Below are 26,318 nucleotides of genomic sequence, written 5' to 3'. Positions count from 1 at the left end.
TTATGACTAGCAGCAGAACATTATCTGATAGAGTGCTGGAAGATGAGCCCCTCAGTTTGGAAGGCATTCAAAATACGACTGGGGAAGAACTGCCTCTTTAAAGTAGAGTTGACCTTAATAACATGAATGGAGCAAAGCTTTCAGGACCTTCATTTGCTGATGAGGTACAACTCAAAATAAGAAACAGGTGCAAACTTCCATTAATAACTGAAATGTGGAATTTGAAAAGTATGAATCTAGGAAAATGGAAAGTCATAAAAAATGAAATGAAACACATAAAGATCCTAATCATTAGTGAACTGGGAAGAACAGGAATATATGCTTTTTTGAATCAGACAATCACATTGTTTATTATGCCAGGAATGACAAATTGAAGAGGAATGGTGTAATATTCATTGTCAAAAAGAACATTTAAAGATTCTATAATATAATCCTATCAGTGATAGGGTAATATCCATATGCCTACAAGAAAAATTTGAATAGATTTGATGCAATGGACACTAATGACCAAAGATCACAGGAGTTGTGACATCAAGAAGAAAGCAAAAGGTCATTACAAAGACAGGTAAGACAAGACTGAAACTCAAAAGGAACACATGAGCAGTCTTGTAAGCTTACTGATGACCACATCGGCCTACTTGTAAGTAGAAGTGGAGAAAAGGCAGTAATGAAGACATGGGCTGAATTCAACTGTGTTCCATAGACCTTGAGAAGAGAGAGAGAAGAGAAAGGGCTGGTTGGTCCAAAGTTTTTGGACACTTGGGAACTCCTGAGCCCATGGACGCTGACCTAGCCACTGGGGGCTAGAGCTGAAAGTGAAGTGTACAGCTCATATGAAATGGTGAGAGGCACACAAGAATGCCCAAACTTGCAGATCGTACCCATTTGACTTAGCTTGGATGGTTTGGTGATCAGAACTCACCTAGAGGAAGATAAAGGAATTTGATACAGGAAGCAAGTGTAAATTGCTACAATTTGATGAACTTGACCTTTGGTTATGGATGTAGTTGCTCAAAATACCAAGCAAGAAGGAAGGAGTCTTCACATCAGGGATCAAGCATATCCCCTCAGTACATAGGGTTGTTAGGGCCTGACAGTTTGGACATTGCCTACCTAATTTGGGGGCTCTATAAAGGCACTAAGTGGCTGGCTTACAAGTTTTCAAGAGGGCATTTAGTTTCAGAGTGAGGTGTGGGGTGGGAGAGGTAGGATCCCCACTGAATAGTTTTCATCTTGTCTAGATGGGTCTGGTGAAAGGAGATGGGGATACAATTCTTTTGATTCAATAGTGAGTAATTGTTATCATGACTAATTGCCATTGTCACAACTGTAAAGGTGGATGATGTGTAATAAAAAGAGGGGAGTAGATTGTAAAGATAGAAGATGTATAACAAAAAGAGGGGAGTAATTAATCTTACATTCAAGGAACAGAGGACCCTAGGACCATCAGAAGGAAAGAGCATGAGCAGAACTTGGGATCCTAACCAGTGAAGCAGCAACACCATAGACAGAGGCAGAGATGATGGCATAGAGAGACAGAGCAGCTGAGGACTTTAAACAACTTTTTGTTTGTTTTTCATGGAAAGAAAAAGACTGTGCTGATGGCCAGGAGACAAACTGTAAAATGTGCTCTTTTGTTGTTTTTTTTAAATACTCTATTGTGAATTATGTGATAGTTTACATGGGAGGACATCAGCTTCACACTGATCCCGTCGCATATCGTTTCCTTGCGATGGTTACAATCCCTTCCATGTATCATCAATCAACCAAAGAGTATACCCCACAAGCCTGACCCCTGGTCGTCTGCACACAGCCCCTCTTTCTCTCTGGGTCCAAAGTCCCCAGCTGCTCCATCTCCCCACATCATCATCTCTGCCTCCATCCTTGGCCATTTGGTTGTTTAAATACATATTCCTGTGTGTTTTGTGTATTAAAAAAAAAAAAAAAAGAGTGAATAGAGGCAAATACTATTAACTGATGGTGCATGGAGGGGATTGTAAATCATTGCAATGAAACAAAATACGATTGTTTTAGTACAAAACTGATGTTCTGCCATGTAACTATCAGTCAATTCACAATAAAAGCTTAAAAAAAAAAAAAGACAGGCAAGAAAGAAAAGATCAAAATAGATGTCAGAAGAGACTGTGAAACTTGCTGTTGAACACAGAGAAGCTAAAACAAATGGAAGAAATCATTAAGTAAAAGTACTGAACAGAAAATTTCAAAAGGCAATTTGAGAAGACAATGTCAAGTATTATAATGAAATGTGCCAAGACCTGGAGTTAGAAAACCAAAAGGGAAGAACACACTCAGCATTTCTCTAGCTAAAAGAACTGAAGGAAAAAAAAAACAAGCCTCCTGTGTAAAATTGAAGGATTCTACAGGAAACATATCTAATGAGAAAGAAGCATCTAAAGAAGATTGAAGGAATACGCAGAGTCACTGTACCAAAAAGAATTGATTGATGTCCAGCCATTTCAAGAGGCAGCATGTGATAAAAAACTGATGGTATTGAAGGAAGAAGTCCAATTTGCACTGAAGGCATTGGTGAAAAACAAGGCTTCAGGAACTGATGGAATACCAGTTGAGATGTTTAAACAAACTGAATCAACTTTGGAGGTGCTCATTTGTCTATGCCAAGATATTTAGAAGACTGCTACCTGGTCAACCTACTAGAAGAAAGGTGATGCAACAAAATATAGAAACTATCGAACAATACCACTGATACCACATACAAGTAAAATTTTGTTTAAGATAATTTAAAAACTGTTGCAGCAGTACATGGACAGGAACCTACCAGAAATTCAAGCCGGATTCAGAAGAGGAAGTGGAATGAGGGATATCATTGCTGATGTCAGATGGATATTGGCCGAAAATAGAGAAAGTTGCATGTTTGTGCTTTATTGACTATCAAAAGGCATTCAGTGTGTGAATCATAACAAACTATGGATAATATTGCAAAGAATGAGAATTCCAGAGCACTTAATTGTACTAATGCAGAACCAGTATGTTACACAGACCAAGAGGCAGTGGTTAGAACAGAAGGGGATACTGAGTGGTTTAAAATTAGGAAAGGTATGTGTCAGGATTATATCCTTTCACCATATTTATTTAATATGTATGTTGAGCAAATAATCTGAGACGATGGACTGCATGAAGAAGGTGGCATCAGGATTGGAAGAAGACTCATTAACAACCTGAGATATGCAGATGATGCAACCTTGCTTGATGAAAGTGAAGAGGACTTAAAATATTTACTGGTAAAGATCAAAGACCACATCTTTCAGTATTGGTCACACCTCAATGTAGAGAACGCAAAAATTCTCACCACTGGGCCAATAAACATCATGATAAATGGAGGGAAGATTGGAGCTGTCAGAAGATTTCATTTTGCTTGAATCCGCTATCATCATTCATGGAATCAGCAGTTAAGAAATCAAATGACATATTACATTAGGCAAATCTGCTACACAAGATCACTTTAAAGGTTCAAAAGCAAAGATGTCAGTTTGAGGACTAAGGTGCACCTTACCCAATAGCCTCATATTCATGTGAAAGTTGGGCAATGAATAAGGAAGACTATAGAAGAATTAATGTATTTGAGTTAGAGCAGAATATTAGAAGTACCATGGATTTCCAGAAGAACATACATATCTGTGTTGGAAAAAATACATCTAGAATGCTCCTTAGAAGCTAGGAATCTTGTCTCTCATATTTTGAACATATCGGGTGGGACTAGTCTCTGGAGAAAGATATCATGCTTGGTAAAGTGGAGGGTAAGCAAAAAAGAGGAAGACCCCAATGAGATGAATTGGCCCAGTGGCAGCAGCAGTCAACTCAAGCGTTACAAAGATTGCAAGGATGGAGCAGGACCAGGCAGTATTTTGTTCTATTTAGTATAGGACTGACTCGATGCCACTTAACAAAAAAATATACAGATGACACAACCTTGCTTCCTGGAAGTGAAAAGGACTTGAAGTACTTTCTGATGAAGATCAAAGACTTTAGTTTTTACTATGGACTGCACCTCAATGAAAAGAAAACCAAAATCCTCATGATTGGTCAATAAATAACATCATGATAAATAGAGAAAACATAGAGGTTGTCAAATACTTAATTTTGCTTGGATCCACAATCAACTCACATGGAAGCAGCACTCAAGAAATTGAAGGACACACGGCATTAGGTAGGCAAATGTACTACAAAAGACCTCTTAAAAGTGTTTAAGAGCAAAGGTGTCAGTTTGAGGACTTAGGTGAGCCTAAACTAAACCATGATATTCTCAATTGCCTCACATGAATGTGAAAGCAGGACAAAGAACAAGGAATACTAGAGCAGAATTGGTTTATTTGAATTATGATATTGGTGAAGAATATTGAAAGGACCATGGACTGCCAGAAGAATGAACTAATATGTCTTGGAAGCACAACTGGAATAGTCCTTACAAGTGGGAATGGCAAGACTTTGTCTCATGTACTTTGGATACTTTATCAGGGGGGACCAGTTCCTGGAGAAGGCCATCATGTCGAGTAAAGTAAAGAGTGAAAATGAGGAAGATTCTCAGTGAAAAGGATTTGCACAGTGGCTTTTACAATGGGCTCAAGCATAGGAAAGATTGTGAGGATGGTGCATGATAAGGCAATGCTTCCTTCTGTTGCATATAGGGGTCACTATGAGTCAGAGCCAATTCAATGACACCTGACAGTAACATATGCTTTTATAGGAATATGGATCTCTTTGCAGCATTTATTACAAATTGCAATTTTATATTTATTTATGGAATTATTTGATGTGTGTTTGTCATCCTAATGTCTTCTGAGGGAAGAAACTATTTTTTTTGGAAGCATTCAATAAACAAATAAACAAATAAAATCCTGCATCTCTGTCTATAACACAGTATCACTTGAATATAATGGTATGGCACCTAAGATAGCCAAAAGCAAATTCATTAATTATCTTCCCAAACCAATTCCTCCTTAAGACTTACACATATGATATGCTTCCTCCTTCCTTAGGCCAAACAAGCTTAGTGCCTTGGAGGCATCTGCCTTTTTTTCTCTCCCTTGACTCCATCATTCAGTACTCTTCAAATCCTTAAGTCCTGTGGAATCTTTGGTAAGTCCTTATATCCCAGCCCTTAGTGAGTGTACTCATTAAACATTTTTGATCATGCATGATTTTGACATATCTGTAGAGAAATAAATTGTGGCAGCCATGGGGTTGAGTGAGCCTTCAGAGAGGGCCAAATGGGTGAGAGAGAGAGAAAGAAAAGCAGGTGGCCTAAGATGGTAGTTGAGAGACTAAGAGTCACTCATACCAGAGAAGATTTACCAGTGAAGTAACAAGAGAGAAGCAAAAGGAGACCCTGGGGGATGCACTCTAGTCCATTTAACATTTACTGATGGTACTGTAGGATAAGCTCTGGACTGCTAACCACAAAGTCAGCAGTTCAAATCTACCAACCACTCCTTGGGAAAAGATGAGGTTTTCTGCTCCTGTAAATATTTACAGCCTTAGAAACCCTATACAGGGTCCTTATGAGTCAGAATCTTCTTGATGGCAGTGGGTTGTTTGTTTTTTTTTTTTTTTGCTTGTTTTTAGTATTTATTAATTGCCAAGCACTTTGATAATGATTTTACAAAGATGAATTGTCTCTTCCCAGAAAGAAGTGAGGGTCTAATCAAGGAGAGAGACCTGTAAACAGAAAGTTACAATGTGATAGCATTATAATAAAAAGTATTCACAAAGTGTTCTGCTAGCCAGTGGAAGTGGTGACTAAGAGTCTCTCAGCATAGAAGTGGATAAAGGTGGGCGTCACAGGATGACTGGGACTTTAACAGTTTGAAAATCAGAAGGAGTAATATGCCAGGAAGATGGAACATCCTCAAGAAGTCTGTGCCCATATGGAACTGTAAATAATTTTGTTTGGCTTTAGTATGAGGGTGTGTAGGGATGACTGAGAATTCAGTCTGGGACTACTTTGTGAAGAGTCTTCAATCAAGCTAAAGCGTTTACTCTTTATTCTCTAGTTAATGGAGAGTCACCAAAGTTTTTTTTTTTGGTCAACTTTATTGAGGTATAATTGGTATACATTATCATATATAGATTTTAAGTCTATAATTTAAAGAGTTTTGATGAATGTACACATCTTTATAACTCCTATTTAGATCAAAATATGCAGAGCATCTCCATCATCCTTGAAAATTCCATGTGTCGTTTGGCAATGAATCCCACCCTCCTAACCCCCAGGCAACTACTGGTGTAGTTTCCATCACCATACTCATGTTTTGGTTATCTGTTGATATATGTCTTAGTTACCTAGTGCTGTCCTAACAAAAAAATACCACAAGTCAGTGTCTTTAAAGAACAGAAACATTGTCTCATATAGTTCAGTGGGGTGGAAGATTGATTCAGGGTGTGGGTTCTAAGGAAAAGACTTTCATATTTCTTTCAGCTTCTAGTAGCTGCTGGCAGTCCTTCATGTTCTTTAGATTTGTAGATACATCTGTCTCTGTTTTGATATGGTGTCTTTCCCATGTGTGTTTTTGTGTCTCTTCTGCTCTTTTTATAAGACATTTCTCAGAAGTGATTAGGTTTAGAACCCACCTGACTCTTGTATGCTCTCCTGGACTTAAAAAAGGAACTCCAAAATAAGGTCATAGTCACAAGTGGGGGTGGTTAGGACATCACCATAACTTTTTTTTTTTTTTTTTGTGGGGGTGCACAATTTAATCCAGAACAGTATGAAGAACTATTCTAAAACCTAGTGGCTTAAAGCAACAAAAAATTCACCAGAGTTTAGTGGAATAAATTTGTATGTGCTTTGTGTGGCATCAGCTAGGAAGGTTGGACTGAGGATGGAGGATCTACTTCAAGATAGCTCACTCAAGTTGGGCTTGCTCTTGGCTAGAAGCTCAACTACGACTGTCAGTTGGGGGCTTCAATTCTCTTCCATAAGGCAAAGTAGGCTTCCTCACAGCATGGTGGCAGCATTCTGAGAAATAGAAAGTGAAAGCTGCTGGTCTTTTTAAAAGCTATACCCAAAACTAATATGTATCCACTTCTGTGGTTCTCTACTTAACCTAACAGCCACTATCAAGTCCAAATTTAAGGAGGTAGAGATAATTCCCACCTCTCAGTGGGAAAATTGACAGAATTTGGACTACTTTTATTCTATCACATCTAAATAGATTAATGTTGTCTGTTCTAGAATGTTGGATAAGTGAAATCATATTATGTTTGGCTTCTTTTGCTTAACATGTGTTTTGAGATTCATCCTTGCTGAATGAATCAATGCATACCAACAGTCCACTTTTTTATTGCGAGTAATATTCCATCGATAATAAATTTGCTTATCCACTCATCTATTGAAAGACATTTTGATTACCTATATTTTTAATTTTTATGAATAAAGCTGTTATCAAAATTCCTGCACAACACTTTTTTCTGTGGATGAATGTTTTTATTTCTCTTGACTAAATTCCTGGGAGTAGAATTGCTAGGTCATAGCAAATATCTTTTCTTTAATTTTTCCTTATTTTTGTGGTTGCTGAGAATATGCATCATAATCAATCTTTATAAGAAATTGCCAGGCTTTTTCCAAAGGATTGTACCATTTTAGATGCCCAGCAGTAATGTGTGACTTTCAATTGCTCTGAGTCCTAGTCAACACTTGTTATTGTCAGTCTTTGTAATTTTAACCATTCTGGAAGGTATGAAGTGGTATCTCATTGTGGTTTTAATTTGCATGCTCCTGAAAATTAAGTGTTATAGTTCTTTTAATATGTTTATTGTCCATTTGTAGTTATTTCCAAAAAATGTCAATTCAAGTCTTTTTTCCACTTAAGAAATACTGGTTTTTTAGTTATAGGGGTCCTTCTTATATTTGGGATGTTGGGCTGCTAATTGTTAAGTTTGATGGTTCAAACCCATAAGCCAGTCTATGGAGAAAAATGAGGCTGTCTCTGCCTGTAAAGATTTAAAGTCTCGGAAACCCTAATAGGGTCGTTATGAGTCAGAATCAACTCAATGGCAGTGGGTTTTGCTTATACTATACTTAAGTCTATTAAGTGTGCAATAGCATTATGAAACTTTGAAATACTGTGAGAATTACCAAAATGTGACACAGAGATATGAAGTGAGCACATGTTGTTGGAAAAACGGTACCAATAGGTACTTGAGGCAGGACTGCCATAAACTTTCTATTTGTTAGAAATATAATATCTGCAAAGCTCAATAAAACAAAGCATGCTTATATCTGAAATGTCAGTCTTCATTTGTATATTCATTCATTTATTTCCTTCATTCAACAAATATTTTCTACTTTCCTTTATGTGCCAGCCATTGTTCAAGATGTTGAGAACAGAAAGGAGGCTTGTACTCTCAAGAAGCTTACATTCTCTTGGGTGAAAGCAGATGGGAAGCAATAAAACAAATAAAGTAATTTGAGATTGAAAAGTGCCATAAAAAATAAAACAGGGTGATAAAAATATAAATGACTGATGAATTAAGTCTATTTTGATAGGGTACTGAGATAAGAGTTTTCTCTTAGAAAGTGACATTTAAACTGACAAGAACCATTGAGAAGGAGTCATCCAAGTGGATCTCCTCCCAGGTTGAGGGTACAGCCAGTATAAAGGCCATAAAGTGAGGTTTTCAATGTTGATAAAGATGCACACAGCACAAAGTGATTAGTAGACAGTGGCCCTATCAGTTAGGGCTTACAGTCCAAGTAAAAGATGGTTGATTTTTACCTCAAGTATAATATAAAACTTATGGCCAATTTTAGGCAGAGGAATCATAAGATCTCACCAATCATTTAAAAGATCACTCTGGCTGCTCTGTGGAGAATGAATTATATAGTGGTGGAAAGATGAAAAGCAAAGTTCCAATGAACATTCTTTTGCCAAACTCTTCTTTTACACCATCCCCAGGCAATTGATTGCATCCTCTTGCTGCTAGTCGTCTACTTTTGCATGTTTCTGAATTTCAACCATATCTTCAACATTAGCAATTAAGGTCTTGCTTCACATAATAATTTGATGAACTCTAGAAATTTCTCCCAATTCTGTTTTACTCAGTAGGTGCTAGGTTATGTGTGCTAACTGGCCATCTCATATCTCAGTGGCTTAAAACAATGTATGTTACTTCTTGCTTGTGCTACGTATCTACTGCTGATTGATTGACTGGTGATATTTGCTCTATGAGTTCATTATGAAACCAAGGCTTATGGAGAAACCACCAGTTAGACTATTGCCAGTTGCCATGATAAAAGAAAGAGAAAATGGTTACATTGCATGCTGACATCTAAAGCCTCTTTCCAGAGGTTATACCTGTAACTTACACTTATATTACATTGTCAAAGGAAATCATATTGTTACTCCTATCTTCAAGGGGGCAAGGAAGAGTAATCATATTGTGTTCCTGGAAGTTAGGAGAATCAGAAGTATTTGAGAATAACAAATATAACAAGTTCCAGGATTATTACTAATACTCTTTAGCACTCAGTTATATGAAGTTAAGTAAAAAAGTATTGCTACTAGGATTCCAGTTCATATAAGACCTACTTAAATAGGTCTCTGTGATCAGTGAATGTCTGCAGACAGGCTCTCTCAGTAAGAACTTCTCTCAGTCTCCCTGTTGTTGTGAAGTGCTGTCAAGTTGGTTCCAACTCAGTAACCGTACATAGGGTTTCTGAGGAACAGCTGGTGGGTCTGAACTGTCAACCTTGTGATTCACAGTGTCTAGTGTTGCTCCTACAGTGCCAAACCAGGAGTCTTTTTTCTCCTTAGTTACCTTTGAAAAACATTATGAAGAATGAGTAATTCAGAACACTTTATTGTGCTCATGAGGAACCTGTACATAGACCAAAAGGCAGTTGTTTGAACAAACAAGGGGATACTGAATGGTTTAGAATGAGGAAAGGTGTGTGCCAAGGTTATATTCTTTCACCATACTTATTTAATCTGTATGCTGAGCAAAAATAATCCAAGAACCTGGTTTATATGAAGAAAATGTGACATCAGGATTAGCAGAAGGCTCATTAAAACCAGCGTTTTGCTAATGATATAACCTTCTTGCTGAAAGAGGACTTGAAATACTTAATGATGAAAATCAAAGACTATAGCCTTCAATGTAAAGACAACAAAAATTCTTACCACCAGATCAATAAATAATATTGTGATAAATGGAGAAAAGATTGTTGTCAAAGACTTCATTTTGCTTGGATCCACAATCAACACTCATGGAAGCAGCAGTCAAGAAATCAAATGATGTATTGAATTAGGCAAATCTGCTGCACAAGACCTCTTTAAAGTGTTCAAGAGTAAAGATGTCAGTTTGAGAACTAAGGTGTGCCCAACCCAAGCCATGGCATTTTCAATTTCCTCATATGCATGTGGGATTCCAATGGTCGCACTAATGGAGGGGGCGGCGGCTGAATGATGTGCGAGAACTGTGCAGACCTGGTGGAGATGTTAAATGAAACCAAGACCACGGAGTGGCGGGGTGAGAGGTGTCTGGAGACCAGGTCGATGGTGTGTGTGTGTGTGTGTGTGTGACACTGCCTAGTGGGAAGAGACTGCAGTGGCCAGCCAGGCTGTCCTACTTACCCCTGATGTTGGAGGAGAATACTGAAAGTGCTGTGGACTGCCAAAAGAACCAATAGATCTGTTTTGGAAGAAGTACAACCAGAGTGCTCCTTGGAGGCCAAGATGGCTAGGCTTCGTCTCTCCTACTTTGGACACATTGTATGGAGAGAACAGTTGCTGGAGAAGGATGTCATGCTAGGTAAGGTGGAGGGTCAGAGAAAAAGAGGAAGACCCCCAATGAGATGGATCAGCCAGGTGGCATCATTGATGGCGTCAAGTGTGGCAGCGGTAGTGAGGTTGGCCCAGGACAGACACTGTTTCGTTCTGCTGTGCATGGGGTCGCTATGGGTCGGTTCCGACTCGATGGTACCTGACAACAACAACAATCACATATGCATGTGATTGATAGACAATGAATAAGGAAGACTGTAGAAGAATTGATGCGTTTGAGTCATGGTGTTGGAGAAGACTATTGAAAGTACCATGGACTGCCAGAAGAATAAACAAATCTGTGTTTGAAGATGTACAGTCAGAATGCTCTTTAGAAGCAAGGATGTTGAGACTTTGTCTTTCATGCTTTGGACATATTATCTGGAAGGACAAGTCCCTGGAGAAGGACATTATGCTTGATAAAGTGGAGGATCTCAGAAAAAGAGGAAGACCCCCATGAGATGGATTCGCACAGTGGCAGAAACAATGGGCTCAAGTATGACAATTGTGAGGATGGTGCATGACTTGGCAGTGTTTCATTCTGTTGTGAATAGGGTTGCTATAAGTTGGGCTGACTTGATGGCACCTAACAATAATAAAGAGTAGATGGTGTGTGGGGTGAAGGGCTAGGTAATTAGTTTGACTTTATAAATATTATGTTTCAGGTGTTTATGGACATTTAACTCAACATCTGTAGGTCTAGAGATTGAAACATCAGAGTTGGGGATGGAGTTTTAAGGGCTTCAAGGGATTGGAATCAATATGATGGAAAGCAGATAGAAATACTGCAGGAGGAGATGGAAGTTAGCACTCAAAGGAAACCAATATTTAATTAAGCAGTCAGTAAAGAATGAATTGCAGAAGTTAGGAAGTGAAAAGGAATAAAGTGTTCTGTAAGTGACATAGTTAATTTTAAGGGCTCTTTATTCTTGGTTAAAACATAAACAGATATCTGATTCTCCATGCAATGCAATTGTCAGTTTATTTGTAGTAGATATGTGCAAGTAAATGCAGTAGTTTTTAATGTTAACACTTCCTCACAGAGTTCTCATACAATTATGCTATCAAGTTAATACGATTGTATCTCCAGTACAAGATTTAATTAATCTAAGGAGCTCTGGTAGCATAGTGGTTACGAGTCGGGCTCCTAACCTCAAGGTCAGTAGTTCAAAACTACCAGTCGTTCATCAGGAGAAAGACGAGGCTTTCTGTCCTATAAAGATTTACAGCCTCAGAAACCCTATGCAGGGTCACTGAGTCAGAATCAACCCCACGGCACACCACCACCACCACCAAGGTATTGGAGTAAGGAGCACTGGTGACTCCTTGGTCAAGCACGTGACTGCTAACCAAAACATAGGTGGTTCAAACCCACCAGTGTTTCCGCAGGAGATAAGACCTGGGATCTGCTTTAGTCAAGATTATATCCTGGGAAACCTTATGGGGCAGTTCTACTCTGTCATATAGGGATGCTATGAGTCAGAATCAACCAGGGCACACAAGTTGTTGGAATCGTAACAAGCCAGGGCTCCAAACCAGCTCATTCTGATTCCACTCCCTGATAAGAATTTACATTTCCATTTTAGATGTACAGTGTCAGAATCTGCATTTTTAACAAGCTCCCTAGGTTAATCTTATGTATACACTGAAGTAATAGAAATTACATACATTATACAGACATAAGAATCACCTAGGGATTATATTTCAATGAAGATTCTATTTCAGTATATCTGTGGTAGAAATGAAGATTTTCCATAGTGGGTCAAATCCAAATAAACCAGTTTGAAGTCCTGTAACAAACACCTTTTTTTTTTTAAGGAACGTTTTATTAAACACAAACAACTTTTTAATATATTATCAATATAAATAGGAAAATGTCTTTTAATGAAGATAGATCAAAGATCTGAAGTTTTTTTTCCATATTAACACAATAAAAATAGTCAATTTTGAGGAAAAATTGCAAAGTAAAATTTTCAGGACATCATTGTCTACTGACAACATTTTCCCCCCCACCCCCCAATTTTTTTGGGGTGGGATGTACACAAAAAGACTCAGGAATATATAATAATTTAAACAACCATAGGGCACATTCTGCAAGCCTGTCTCCTGGCTGCCAGCACTCAGTCTTTCTCTATGAGTCCTCGGCTGCTCTCTCTCTCCATGTCCTCATCTCTGTCTCCCTCTCAGGTGTTGCTGTCTCTCTGGATAGACTTCCACATTCCACTCATGCTCTTTTTCCTTCATGGTCCTAGGGTCCTCTGTTCCTGGACCGTAAGATTCACTACTCCCCTCTTTTTGTTACAAAACTTCTACCTTTACAGTTGAAACACCCCTCTTTTAAAATAGAAACTCAAGCCTCTTTGTTTTATTGTGAATTATGTGGTAGTTTACATGGGAGAACATTAGTTTTACATTCATCCTATCGTACATTGTTTCATTGCCATGGTTACAATCCCCTCCATGCATCATCAACCAACCAAAGGGTATACACTACAAGCCCGCCCCTCTCCTCTCTCCCTCTCTGTGTCTAAAGTCCCCAATTGCTCCATCTCTCCACGTCATCATCATCTCTGCCTCCATCTCAGGCATCACTGCTTCTCTGGGTAGGGTTCCGCTCTCCGCTCTTCTCCCTTGATGGTCTTAGGGACCTCCGCTCCTAGACTGCAAAGTTAATCACTCCCCTCCTTGCTACAAAAAGGCTACCTTTACATTTCCAACCCTCACAATCAGTCCTGATAACAATTATTCACTATTGTATCACAAGAGACCCATCTGCTTTCGTTTCATCATCCCTTCCTGAACAGATTGGATATTACTCAGTGGAGATTTCTACCTTCTTCCACGCCCTCTGGATCTAGGTTCCCTCTTGAAACCTTGTAAGCCAGTCACTTCTTGCCTTTGTAGCCCCCCCCATTTTGGGTAACCGATGTCCAAGTTGCCCATCCCTGTCTACTCTGTGTATGGAGGGGGTAGGAATGATTCTTGCTGTAAGGATTTGTTCCCTCTTGAGCTACTGCATCCATAGGTGTAGGTCAAGTTCATCAAATTGTATCAAATTACTCTTTCTTCCCTCTTCTTTCTTCTTCTAGTTGAGTCTGATCATCCAGTTATTGAAGCCAGATCAAGTGGGTATTATCTGCAAGTGTGGGTGTTCTTGTGCATATGCCCTCTCTTCTTATCAGCTGGACGCTTCACTCTCTACTCTAGTCCTCTGTGGCTATGTCACTGACTCTGAGCCGAAGAGTCCCCAGGTCTTGCCACACTGCTGGCCAACCAGGTCTCCACCCGGGTTCACAGGAGTCTGTCTATATTGTCAAGCCTCTTTTTAAATAGTTAAACCACATGTTAGAATGGGAATAGTGTTATTTACTCATATTGATTCTCCAATTAGTATATACACATTTTTGTGAAAATACAAAGGTATATGTGGGAACAAAAGACCTGTATGATACATAGAAGTAGAAATACAGTCCATTCATGTAGAAACTAACTTGTCCAAGTCACACATTTGGTTAGGAACTGAGTCAGAGAAAAGAACCCAGATTATTTATAGATTAACATTCTTCTCGTGGAGTACTAATAAGAGAATCAAAGTTCTGGCAAAATATAGGAGGGTGTTAGTTTCTGTTTTTACAATAGAATTCTAAAACCACCAGTATTCTAAGCTATATACAGGGCACTTTTGAAGAAACACTGCCTTCAATGCTTATTGGGTTTCCATTTTTTATTGATTCTTATAAAATCAACAAAATTGTGAACATGGTTAATATGTAACAGGCCCTGACATGCTGACCCTAGAAGATGAACAATTATAAGTAGAATTTTAGAACCTTAAACCAAAGGTTTTCCCTGAGCAGCTCTGCCTAAGCAAAAAACGTCCCTTTGTTAGGAGTGAATGTTGAAGCCAGGAGAGGAAAAGCAACCTGGGAAAGGAGCATCTGAATCACTGTGTTACGTAAGTGAAGGAAAGAGTAGACTTTGAGGTTCTCTTGACTCTGAGATAGTTAAAATATTTAAAGTTATAAAAATCTTCTTGAACTGGAGGTATAAGTGCCTCTTAACACCCACCACCTCCTTTACCCTGTAAGCATCATTATTTTATTGCATTGATGTCTACAACTCAGCATTTTAACATCTTTAGGAACAACAACAAACTTGAGATGAAAGAAGGAGATAGTGTAATGAGATGTACCAACAGATGGGCAATAGTCACCATGCAGTCTAAAAAAGATCTGTAAGGATCTGTCAGTGTGCTTCTAGCACTGTCTAGGGGAGAAATAGAATAGTGGAGAGAAAATAGGATTCAAGAGTGTACTGTATTGGATAGAATACAGGATAATGGTTCAAATTAACTACTCTCATATTTATGAAGTATCTTGTATTCTTCAGGAAAGGTTCCAGATTTTTTACATATTTTTATCTCAGAACCATCATGACAATCCAAGGTCTATGAATGGCTCCAATTTGCAGCTAAAGGAAGCGAGGATCAAAACGGTTTAAAAAACGTGTCTAATGTTATATTACGGTGACAGAACTACAAGACCCCAGATCTGTTTGACTTCAAGGCCAAGGCTCTTTCTACTATAGCCAATAGATCCCACACCTAGTTGTACATAAAATTGCCTGGTGAACATGTTAAAATATACTTACCAGATCCTGACTCAACACTGATACACAAGAAGGTAAAATTAATATTTTTTTTCAGTGTTGCTGTTGAGATGTAATAAAGTATACAGGAATATTTTATTAACTTTAACACAGATATGCTTATAATTAATTATTTTATTACACATGATCTTCTAATTCCCTTTGTTTTGCTTTTCTAGTCAGAAAACAATTTTCTGATAACTAGGTTTATCAGCATCAGTAGGCTCAAGCATGGCAACCATTATGAGGTTTGCCTAGGACTGGGCAGTGTTTCGTTCTGTTGTACATAGGGTTCCTATGAGTTGGTACTGACTCAACAACAAGTTAGATTCAACTTGATGGCAGTGAGTTTGGTTTGGGGATCAAGTATTTGAAACCAGAAAAGAGTGCTCTGTCTGGTAACACTATATTTTGCCTTGGTGTCTGACTTGACAGCAGTTAACAACCACATTATAAATTATTATTGTTGCTGTTAAGTGCCATGGTGTCAGATTCAACTCTGAGTGACCCTATATAGGGTTTGTAGGAGGAGCTGGTGGATTTGAACTGCAGACCTTGTAATTAGCAATCCAGTGCTTATCCTCTTACAGCACCACATCAGGATTCCACATTTTACATTTATACACTTAATGTCTAGTCTATAAATCAGAGCTCTTGTGAATCCGACCAGTACTAGTAAAATTCCCCAAATTTGACGATCCCTTTGTGAACTGATAAAATAGTTTTGGAATTAGCTAAACTGACAAATGGAGTTCAAATAAAGGTATGAACTGTTATTAAGTGGGGGGTTTGTGGGAGATAGAACATTAGGTTTTTAGTTCTTTAATATTTTAAAGTCACAAAACTAACTCGGTTTGATTTTGGTATCACCTTTTCTCAGTATTAGACGATGCTTTTCTTGGTTCGCTGGAAACCCTATACATGGTTGCTATGAGTGGGAACTGACTCCAGGGCAACTTAACAACAAGTAGAACCAGAAACTGTAACCTGGCCCCTTTAAACTGTCCCTGCCCCTCCTCCCTTTCCCATTTCCCCAACAATAACAATGCGTTTACCTAGAAAGGTCTGGTCTTCTATCGCAAGAGAAATTATAAGTATCATTTTTACTCCCGATGGAACTAGTAGCACCTGGATTTAAATTAGCATTATTTTCCAGCGACAATGAAAGACTGGTGTCTTAGCTGTAGACAAATATCCTTGCCGTTTGGGGGGGAATATTCACAAAGGCGCTCAGTGGGCACTTACTAAATGCTTGCCCCGGGGAGAAGGTTAGCTGTTTTCCCAAGACCACGCACACTGAACAAGTTGGGGAAGGTGGCTAGAAGTGTTTGTTACTTGCGTCACACCCGTAATTACCCAAACCGCCACAATCGGAACCCAGGGACCAGGCTTTCATCGAGACACGAATAGAAAGACCATGGGGTGAGAGCCAAGAAATCCGGAGAGGTGCCATTCCCAGCATGCTCTGCAGCACATCGAGGGGCGCCAGAAGTATCCCGGCGTGCATCGGGGAGCGCCCAAGGGCGATGGTTCCTGGCTTCAGGATGGGTACGCGAAGTTAGATCGGTGGGTGTGAGCTTCCTTAGTTTTCAGACCTTGTTTTCCCATTTCCCCTATATGGATGTAACTCCATGAAAGTAAAGGTGGTCCTGTAACTACCCTTCTTTTCCGCGTGCAAAAGACTTTCGGAACCGCTTCGACACGGTGCCAGGTGATTAGCGGTTCGGGGCGGGCTTGAGATTTGCACGTGACCAAATCAGGCAGCCAATGACAAGCCCGGCGGTTCGGTAGCTCGAGGATTCCGGGACCCGTGAGCGGAGCGGCGCGTGGGCCGGTTGCGGTCGGCCTTAGCAGGTATGCGCAGGCGCCTTGGTTGCCTCGCGCTCCGTCCGTTCCCACGCGCCCAGTGGCGTGTACTTATTGCGAGGTGTTAAGACTTTGTGTGGGTGTTTTTGTGGGTAGGGGTAACAGCAAAGGGGGCCGGCGTCACGTGGACACCTTAAGCCAATTGCAGGCTGAGGCGCGTCCCCTGCTTTCCTGGCGCCCCGGGGTGCGACGTGTTCACTGAGGTTCGACTCAGCAGTGATGGCCTGAGTGCTCTTTTCGAAGCTCGTGTGCGGCATATACAACGTAACCACGGGTTTTCGTTGCGTCCTGCTCTTCTGTGAGCACTGACGACACGTTCTCAGCAAAATGGCTGCTGGAAAGAGTCGCCTAGTAGGGGGAGCGCTGGGGCCGCGTGAAGGTCACATGATGAGGTTGGCAGCGCGTGCTGCTGGCGCGGGGAGGGGGTGGGTGAAGGGAAGAGGTGTGGTGAGTCACGTGGCATCTGCGCCTTCTGTGGTTTCCGAACATCTTTGCAGTAGTCTGAGGGTATGCTTTGACTCCTCCCTCTAAAAGCTAGGTGAGACGGGAGGAGATAGATGAAAGCTGTGTGGTGTTATAGACTTGAGTCCTGGTCTGGAATTAGGCGACCTGAATGTTAGGCCTTTGCTTATTTTGTGATTAGTATGTCGTTGCCGCTCTCGTATTTTGACTTGGTAGAGGATATTTCTTTTAAGGACCCGCATATAATCCCAATTTAATGCACACAACAAAAAAATAAAACTGTTATCAATTTTTGAGACAAGACTGTGGCGCCCCCCTCTCCAAGAATAAAAAAAGAAAGAAAACCCCGCAACAGTCATCCGTTGGTGCCCTTCCAGCCTCCTACCCAAAACTTTACAGTGATGTGGGAAATCTGATGGAGGTAATGTGTTAAAATAATCTGGTTCTGTCTGCGTCAATAAATCTTACAATCTAGACATGTCTACAATTTCACTTGAAAAAATTCTGTCTTTTAGATATATAGTCTTTGTTTCCGAGAAAGAAGCTTAGGAGAAAATGTTATATTGTAGAGATTTACCCGGTAAGAGCCCACTGAAAAGGCCTAGAAGTCTTCTCAAGTTAGTCCAATCTTTGTAAAATTTTTGAGCTTTCAAATACTAACCTCTGGTGTTTGTGATGACTTTTTGCTCCAGTCCTAGCTCTTCTTTTTGCTAAGATTCTTAGTGAAATGGAGCAGGCATAAATGATATACTTCCCAAATCATTGCTTAGGTTTAATGGTGCTCTTTGATTCACCTTAACGGGACTTCAGATTTTGTGGGAGCACAATTTGGGAAACACTTGTTGATCAATCAATCATAATAATAAACCCCCAAAACCAAGCTCACTGTCATGGAGTTGATTCCAACTCATAATAGTCCTGCAGAAGAGGGAAGAATTAACTGTCCCAAAGGTTTCCAAGGTTGTAACTCTTGATGAAAGCAGACTGCCATATTTTTCTTCCATGCAGCAGCTAATAGGTTGGAACTGTTCGCTGCTAAGTGCTAAACCACTGTGACACCAAGGCTCCTTCTAATCCTAATAGTTATTAACATTTATAATAATAGTTAACATCTTTCCAGCATAGTGTTCTAAGTATATTTGGTAATTAGTTTAGTTCTCATAACAAACCTCTGAGGTATGTACTAGTATTATCTACGTTTTAATGAAGGAAATAGCCACAGCATGATTATTTAATACTCATATACAGATGGTTATGTGGCTGATAAATTCGCATAATTCTAACTAGAATTCCTTTTGAAAATTCGACCATATGATTTTTTTAAGTTTGTTGGAAGAATTAACTTGTAGGAAAAACTTTGGAGGAAATTAGTAGTAAAGGACTTAAACTAGTAACTATGCAAATAAAGCTAGGATAATCAAAACCTTAAATTGTAATAATCCTGGCTTAGAGCAGTGGACAGAATAATAAATATAGAAATATATAGCTGTTAGTATTTATTATAAGGGCTGCTGGTCTGGTGCTATAAGATAAGCACTGAACTGCGCACCAGAAGGTCAGTGGTTCAAACCCTACAGGGCCACTCTGACTTGGAATCAACTTGACAGCACTTAACAGTATTATCAGGAGCCCTGCTGGTGCACTGTGTAAATGTTCTGAGAATTCGAAGGTGTGAACCCTCCAGCTCAGCTACTTTGTGGGAGAAGGATGTGACAGTCAGCTTCCATAAAGAGTTTCAGCCTTGGAAACTCTATGGGGGTAGTTCTGCTCATCCTGTAGGCTCACTATGAGTTAGAATTGACTCAAAAGCTACAGGTTTGGTTTTAGCATTATAAAGGTGGCATTAAAACCAGTGGATAAAGGATTCCAAAATTATGTTGGAACAATTGACCAATCATTTGATAAAAATAAAATGGGACCCCTTCTTGAAAATTTAAACAAAATTTGTTGTTGTTAAGTGCCGTGGAGTCAGTTTTGATGCATAGAGACCCTGTGTAGCTTCCAAAGATGTTAATCTTTATAGGAACAGAAAGCCTCATCTTTCTCCCGTGGAGCTACTGGTAAATTTAAACTACTGACCTTGTGGTTAGCAGCTCGGTTTGTAATCCACTGTGCTACCAGGGCTCCTTAAAATTAAATATAGGTGGGGCAAATATTTAAATATAAATATGAAACCAGAAAGTTACTACTTTAAAAAAAATGACTGAATATTTTCCAGTCTTGAAATAGGATAAACTATTCTAATAGACATGACTGCAAATAAAGACACTTAGAAGAGAAAGATTGATGGCATAACGTTGTTGTTGTTGTTGTTGTTGTTGTTAGGTGCCATCGAGTTGGCACCGACTCATAGCAACCCTATGCACAGAAGAACAAAACACTGCCTGATCCTGGGCCAACCTCACTACCATTGCCATGCTTGAGTCCATCGACGTTGCCACTTGGCCAATCCATCTTGTTGGGTGGGGGGGGTGTCTTCCTCTTTTTCTCTGACTCTCTACTTTACCAAACATGATGTCCTTCTACAGTGACTGGTCCCTCCTGACAATATGTACAACCTCTAATTGGCATAAACATTATAAAGTTAAAAAATTATTCATGTAGTATTATGTAACATCTTTGTTGATTGCTTACTATGTGTCTGACAGTATTTCATGTATAGGGGATCTAATGATGAGCAAAACAAGACAAATTGTGGGGGGAAAAATTAGCACCCTGTATTAAACCTAAAAAGTTAATGATCTTAAGATCTATAAAACACACTACTTTGAGTAGATTCCAACTCATAGCAACTCTATAGGACAGACCAGAACTGCTCCATAGTTCCTGAGGCTGTAATTCTTTTTTATTAAAAAAAAACCTTTTTGTTAATTTAGTGAAGGTTTACAGAATAGATTATCAGTTTTACATTCAACAAATCATATACTTTAATCTCAGTGATTGCTGTCCCTTCCATGTAATATCCTGCTTACTCCCTGTGGTTCCTATTTCCATTGTACCTACCTTCCCATCCCCTCTCAACTTTGTTTTTAAGTTTTGACCATTCCTTCACTCACTGTGAGCATACCTTGCTAATGTTGGTGTCCCCTTATATACTACTACTTGACTGAAAGTTGGGCCACAAAGGCAGGTTCCTTTCCAGACCTGAAGGGTGGTTGAGGGACATAGTCTCAGGTTCCACCAGTCTCCTTCTGACCAGTAAGTCCGGTCTTTATTAATATATTTTTTATAGTTTTGAGTTTTGTTCCACATGTTTGCTGTTCGGTCCAGTACCTTATAATGTGACCTCTTTCAGAGCAGTTGGTAGTGGTAGCTGGGCACCATCTAGTTTTTCTGGTTTCACAGTTGTGGAGACGGTGTTCATATGTTCCATTTGTCTGTTGGACTAATTGATAACAAACCTCTTCAAGTCTCACCACTCTTCTTTCTTCTGCACGTGGAGAGACCAATGTTCCACCTTAGATGGCTGCTCATGAGCTTTTAAGATTCCAGACGCTACTCACCCGAGTAAGATGTAGATCATTGTCTTTGTGGGCTGTGTAATGCCAGTTGACCATGGTGTCACCTGTGAAGCTGTAAATCTTTATGGAAGCAGACTACCTCATCTTAACTCTGTGGAGTGTCTGGTGGGCTTGAACTATTGACCTTCTGGTTAGCAGTCCAACACATAACACACTGTATTATAGTAATAGCTAACAGGTAAAAGACATGAATGAGTAGATCATATACAGAGAGAAAAATAACCAATAAAGATGAAAGTATTTTGCTATACTTAGATAGAGGAGATAGAGGCTTTCTGCTCCTTAAAGATTTACAGCCTCAGGAACTATACAGAGTTGCTAATGAGTCATATCTATTCATTGGCAGTGAGAGACAGAGAGAGAGAATTCTTTACTAAGGTACTGTTGCAAAGATGTTCATTTAAGAGCTGTTTTTATGGAGGTTTTTTTCCCCTTAAACTTTTTATTGTGAATGAAGTGAAGGTTTACAGAGATCATTGGTTTTGTATTTAACAAATTATACACTTTGTTTCATCTCAATGATTGCAATCCCATCCATGTAACAACAGTTATCCCACTTCCTCCCCATGGTTCCTGTTTCCATTTCACCCTCCTTCCCAATCCTTCTCAACTTTGTTCTTAGGTAAATGTTGCCCATTTGATCTTGAATGATTGACTATTCCATGGTTAGCATATTTTATTCATGTTGTTGTCCCCCTTCTTCACTGCTTGGTTGAAAAGTGGGCCATGAGGGTGAGTTCCATTCTAGAATGGAAAGCTGGTTAAGGGCCATAATCTCAGATTCCTCCAATCTGTTGTTTTTTTTTTAATTTTAAGTTTTGTTCCTCATTTTCTCCCACTCTATCTGGGACCTTCTAATGTAATCCCTTTCAAAGCAATTGGTAGTGGTACCTGGGCACTGTCTAGTTTTCGGGTCTCAGAGTCTTAGTGACTGATGTTCACTTACTTTATTGGTCCATTGAGCTAGTTGATTTCAAACATCTAAAAATTTCACCAGTTTTCTTTTTTCTGCACATGGAGAAACCAGTAGTTGTACCTTAGTTGGCTGTTTATGACCTTTTAAGATCCCAGTTGCTAGTCACTCAACAAAATAGGCTGTAGAACATTGTCTTTGTGCACTGGTTGTGCCAGTTGACCATGGTGTCATCTGAGACTATGGTCCTGAGCCCCCAGGCCCAGGAACTCATTGCCTGAAGATGTTTGATAATATCTAAGAAGTTTTCATTAATTTGTCCTCTACCACAGTCATAGGTGTGTTTGCAGAAAGGTAAATACCCATGTACAAATACTGTCTTTTCATTCCTTATATATGTTTGTGGATCTACTCCCATTCTCTCTCCAATAGCCATGTATCTATCCTGAGAACACTGTTGTTCTGGAGTTGTGTATATAATTCTATTTATATCTATCCCCTTTAATCCTTGCACAGACCTCCCTGTGTCTTTACCTGTCTTCACCATTCTTCATGCCAATCTACCTCTTTTTGTATACTGCCCTCCTTAACACCCAAGCGAATATGTATCTACCCTCTACCCAGTGAATTACTTTCCTTCCCCTTTCACCCCTGGCAGCCATCAAAGAATATTTATTTTAGCTTGAAAACCTTTTCTTGAGTTTTTATAATAGTTGTTGTTCAGTGTTGTCGAGTCGATTCCGACCCATAGCGACCCTGTATAGGGTTTCCAAGGAGCAGCTGGTGAGCTTGAACCACCGCCTCATATAATATGTGCCCTTTTGTGCTTGACTACTTTCACTCAGCATGATATCCTTCAAGTTCATCCATGTATAAGGTGTTTTGCAGATTCATCATTATTCTTCATTGTTGCATACTATTCCAATGTGCATATATACCAAAGTTTATCTCTTTGTCCATTGATGGGCATTTAGACTATCTCCATCTTTTTGCTCTTGTGAATAGTACTGTAGGGAACATCAGTGTGCATATATCTACTCATGTCATGGCTCTTATTTCTTGTGGATGTATACCAACTTAGAGGGTTTGCTGTATATACGACATTTCTGTTTCCAACTTTTTGAGGAATCACCATACCGTTTTCCACAGTGCTTGAACTTCAGTTTTACCAGAAATAAAGGAGCTCTGGTAGCGTAGTGGTTACGAATAGGGCTGCGAACCTTAAGGTCAGCGGTTCGAAACTACCAGTTGCTCCATGGGAGAAAGATGAGGCTTTCTACTCCCATAAAGATTTACACCCTCAGAAATCCTGTACAGGGTCGCTATGGGTCGGAACCGACTCAACGGCACTTAACAAAACAAACACCCACCCCCCCCAGCAATATAGGAGGGTCCTGGTCTCTCCATATTCTTGCCAGCATTTGTTGTTTTCTATTTTTTTGAACTTTGCTGTTAATGCTGGGGTGAGATGATACTTCATTGATTTGGTTTGCATCTCTCTAATGGTAATGATCATGAACATTTCTTTATATGTTTGTTGGTTGCCTGAATGTCTTTGGTGAAATGTCTGTTCATGTCCTATGCTCATTTTGTAATTGGGTTTGTAGTTTTTTATAGTTCTTAGATATTAGTTCCTTGTTTAATTTGTCATTATAAAAAATTTATTCCCAAGCTGTGGGCTCTCTTTTGGCAAAATCTTTTGATGCACACAATTGTCTAATTTTTAGGAGGTCCCATTCATCTATTTTGTCTTCTATTGTTTGTGTGTTTTTTATTATGCTTGTTAGTGTATGTATGCCATATAATAGGACCCCTAAGTTTGTCCCTAGTTTTTCATTGATGATCTTTATAGTTTTAGGATTTACATTTAAGTCTTTAATCTATGTTGAATTTTTTAAATATATAGTGTGAAATACGAGTCTTGTTTCATTTTTCTGCATATGGATTTCCATTTTGCCGGTACCATTTTTTGAAAAGACTGTCTCTTCCCCATTTAATGTGTTTTGGCCCTTTATCAAAGATCACATGACTGTGTGTGACTGAATTTGCTTCTGTGTTCTCAGTTCTGTTCCATTGATCTATGTATCTTTCATTGTGGCTGTGTAATAGATTTTGAGATCAGAAAGTGAGAGATCTTCAACTTTGTTCTTCTTAAGTAATCCTTTGCTTATTTGAAGTCTCTTTCCTTCCCATTTTAAAGTCAGCGATCAGTTTTTCCATCTCTTTAAAGAATGATATTGAAATTTGGATTGGGATTGCATTATATCTATAAATTGCTTTGAGTTGACATTTTCAGAATGTTATGTCATCCTATCCATGAGCATGGTGTATTTTTCCATTTTTACAGGTCTCTTGGGAGTCCTGTTGTGGTGCTGCAGGATAATGCTCTGGACTGCAAGGTCAGTTTAAGCCACAAGGTTAGCAGCTCAGACCCACCATCCGCTCCTTGAAAAGCCTAAACAGGGTCGCTATGAGTTGGAACTGACTCGATGGCACTTAACAACAACTTGGTTTATTATGGTAGTGTTTTGTAGTTTTCCTTGTAAAAAATCTTTTGTTTCTCTGGTTAGATTTACTCCTAAGTATTTCTTCATTTGGGTGACTTGTAAATGGCATTATTTTCCTGATTTCATTTTCAGAGCGCTCTTTATTAGTGTAGAGTACTACAACTGATTTTCATGTGTTGATACTTGTACCTTGCAACTATGCTGAAGTTTCTAGTGAGTTTCCATAATTTTCTTGCTGAGACTTTAGGATTTTCTATGTACAAGTATTATATCATCTGTAGATAGAGAGAGTTTTACTTCTTCTTTGACAATTTGGATGCCTTTAATTTCTCTGTCTTGCTTTATAGCTCTGGCTAAGACTTCCAACACAATATTGAAGGGCACCTTGATTGACACCTGTTCACAAAGGGAATGTTTTCAGTTTTTCTCCATTAAAAGTAATGTTGGCTATTGGGTTTGTTTATATGCACTTAATTATGTTGAGGAATTTTCCTTCTATTCCTAGTCTCTTGAGTGATTTTATTAGGAATGGATGTTGGATTTGTCAAATGCCTTTTGTCCCTCAATCAATATTATGTGGATCTTTTCCTTTGTTTTATTTATGTAATGGATTACATTGATTGGTTTTCTGATAACTGAACCATCCTTGTATCCCGGTGTGAATCTCACATGGTCATGATGTGTTGTTTTTCTGATTTGTTGCTGAATTTTATTGACTAGTTTATTGTTAATAATTTTTGCATTATATTCTTGAGGGATATTGGTATGTCATTTTTGTTTTTGGTGATGTCTTTGCCTGGTTTTGGTATGAGGGTTATGCTTGCATCATAAAACGTATTTGTGAGTTTTCCATCCTATTCTATGCTCTCAAATAATTTGAGTAGAATTGTGTCAGTGCTTTTCTGAATGTTTGGTAGAATTCACTAGTAAAGCCAACTAAGCCTGGACATTTTTTTTTCTGCTGTTTTTTTTTTTTTTTTGGTTGTTGTTTTTTAAATGACCTGAACAATTTCTTCTTTTTTAAAACATTTTATTGTGAATTGAGTAAGGTTTACAGAGCAGATCATTAGTTTCACATTAAAAAAAATCATGTGTTTGCTTCATTACAAAGTTAACAGCATTTGCCTGTTTACCGTAGCTATTGCATCCTCCCAGTGTGTCCCACTACTGTCTTTTACTAACCTCCTTGTTGTTGTATATTGCCTGCCCATCACCCATGTGTCTACCATCTAGCCCATGAATAATTTTCCCTTCACCCCCATACCATCACGGATTGTTTCTTTCATAAGAAAAAAACAAACAACCCAATTACGAAATGAGCATAGGACATGAACAGACATTTCACCAAAGACATTCAGGCAAACAGCAAACATGAAGAAATGTTCACGATCATTACTATTAGAGAGATGCAAACTAAATCAATGAGGTATCATCTCACCCCAGCATTAACAGCAAAATTCAAAAAAATAGAAAACAACAAATGCTGGCAAGAATATGGAGAGACCAGGACCCTCCTATATTGCTGGTAGAACTGTAAAACTGAAGTTCAAGCACTGTGGAAACTGGTATGGTGATTCCTCAAAAAGTTGGAAACAGAAAACTT

This window comes from Chrysochloris asiatica, unplaced genomic scaffold (assembly GCF_000296735.1).
Source record: "Chrysochloris asiatica unplaced genomic scaffold, ChrAsi1.0 scaffold00004, whole genome shotgun sequence".
Taxonomy (NCBI): Eukaryota; Metazoa; Chordata; class Mammalia; order Afrosoricida; family Chrysochloridae; genus Chrysochloris; species Chrysochloris asiatica.
Note: the sequence above shows the minus strand (reverse complement) of the source record.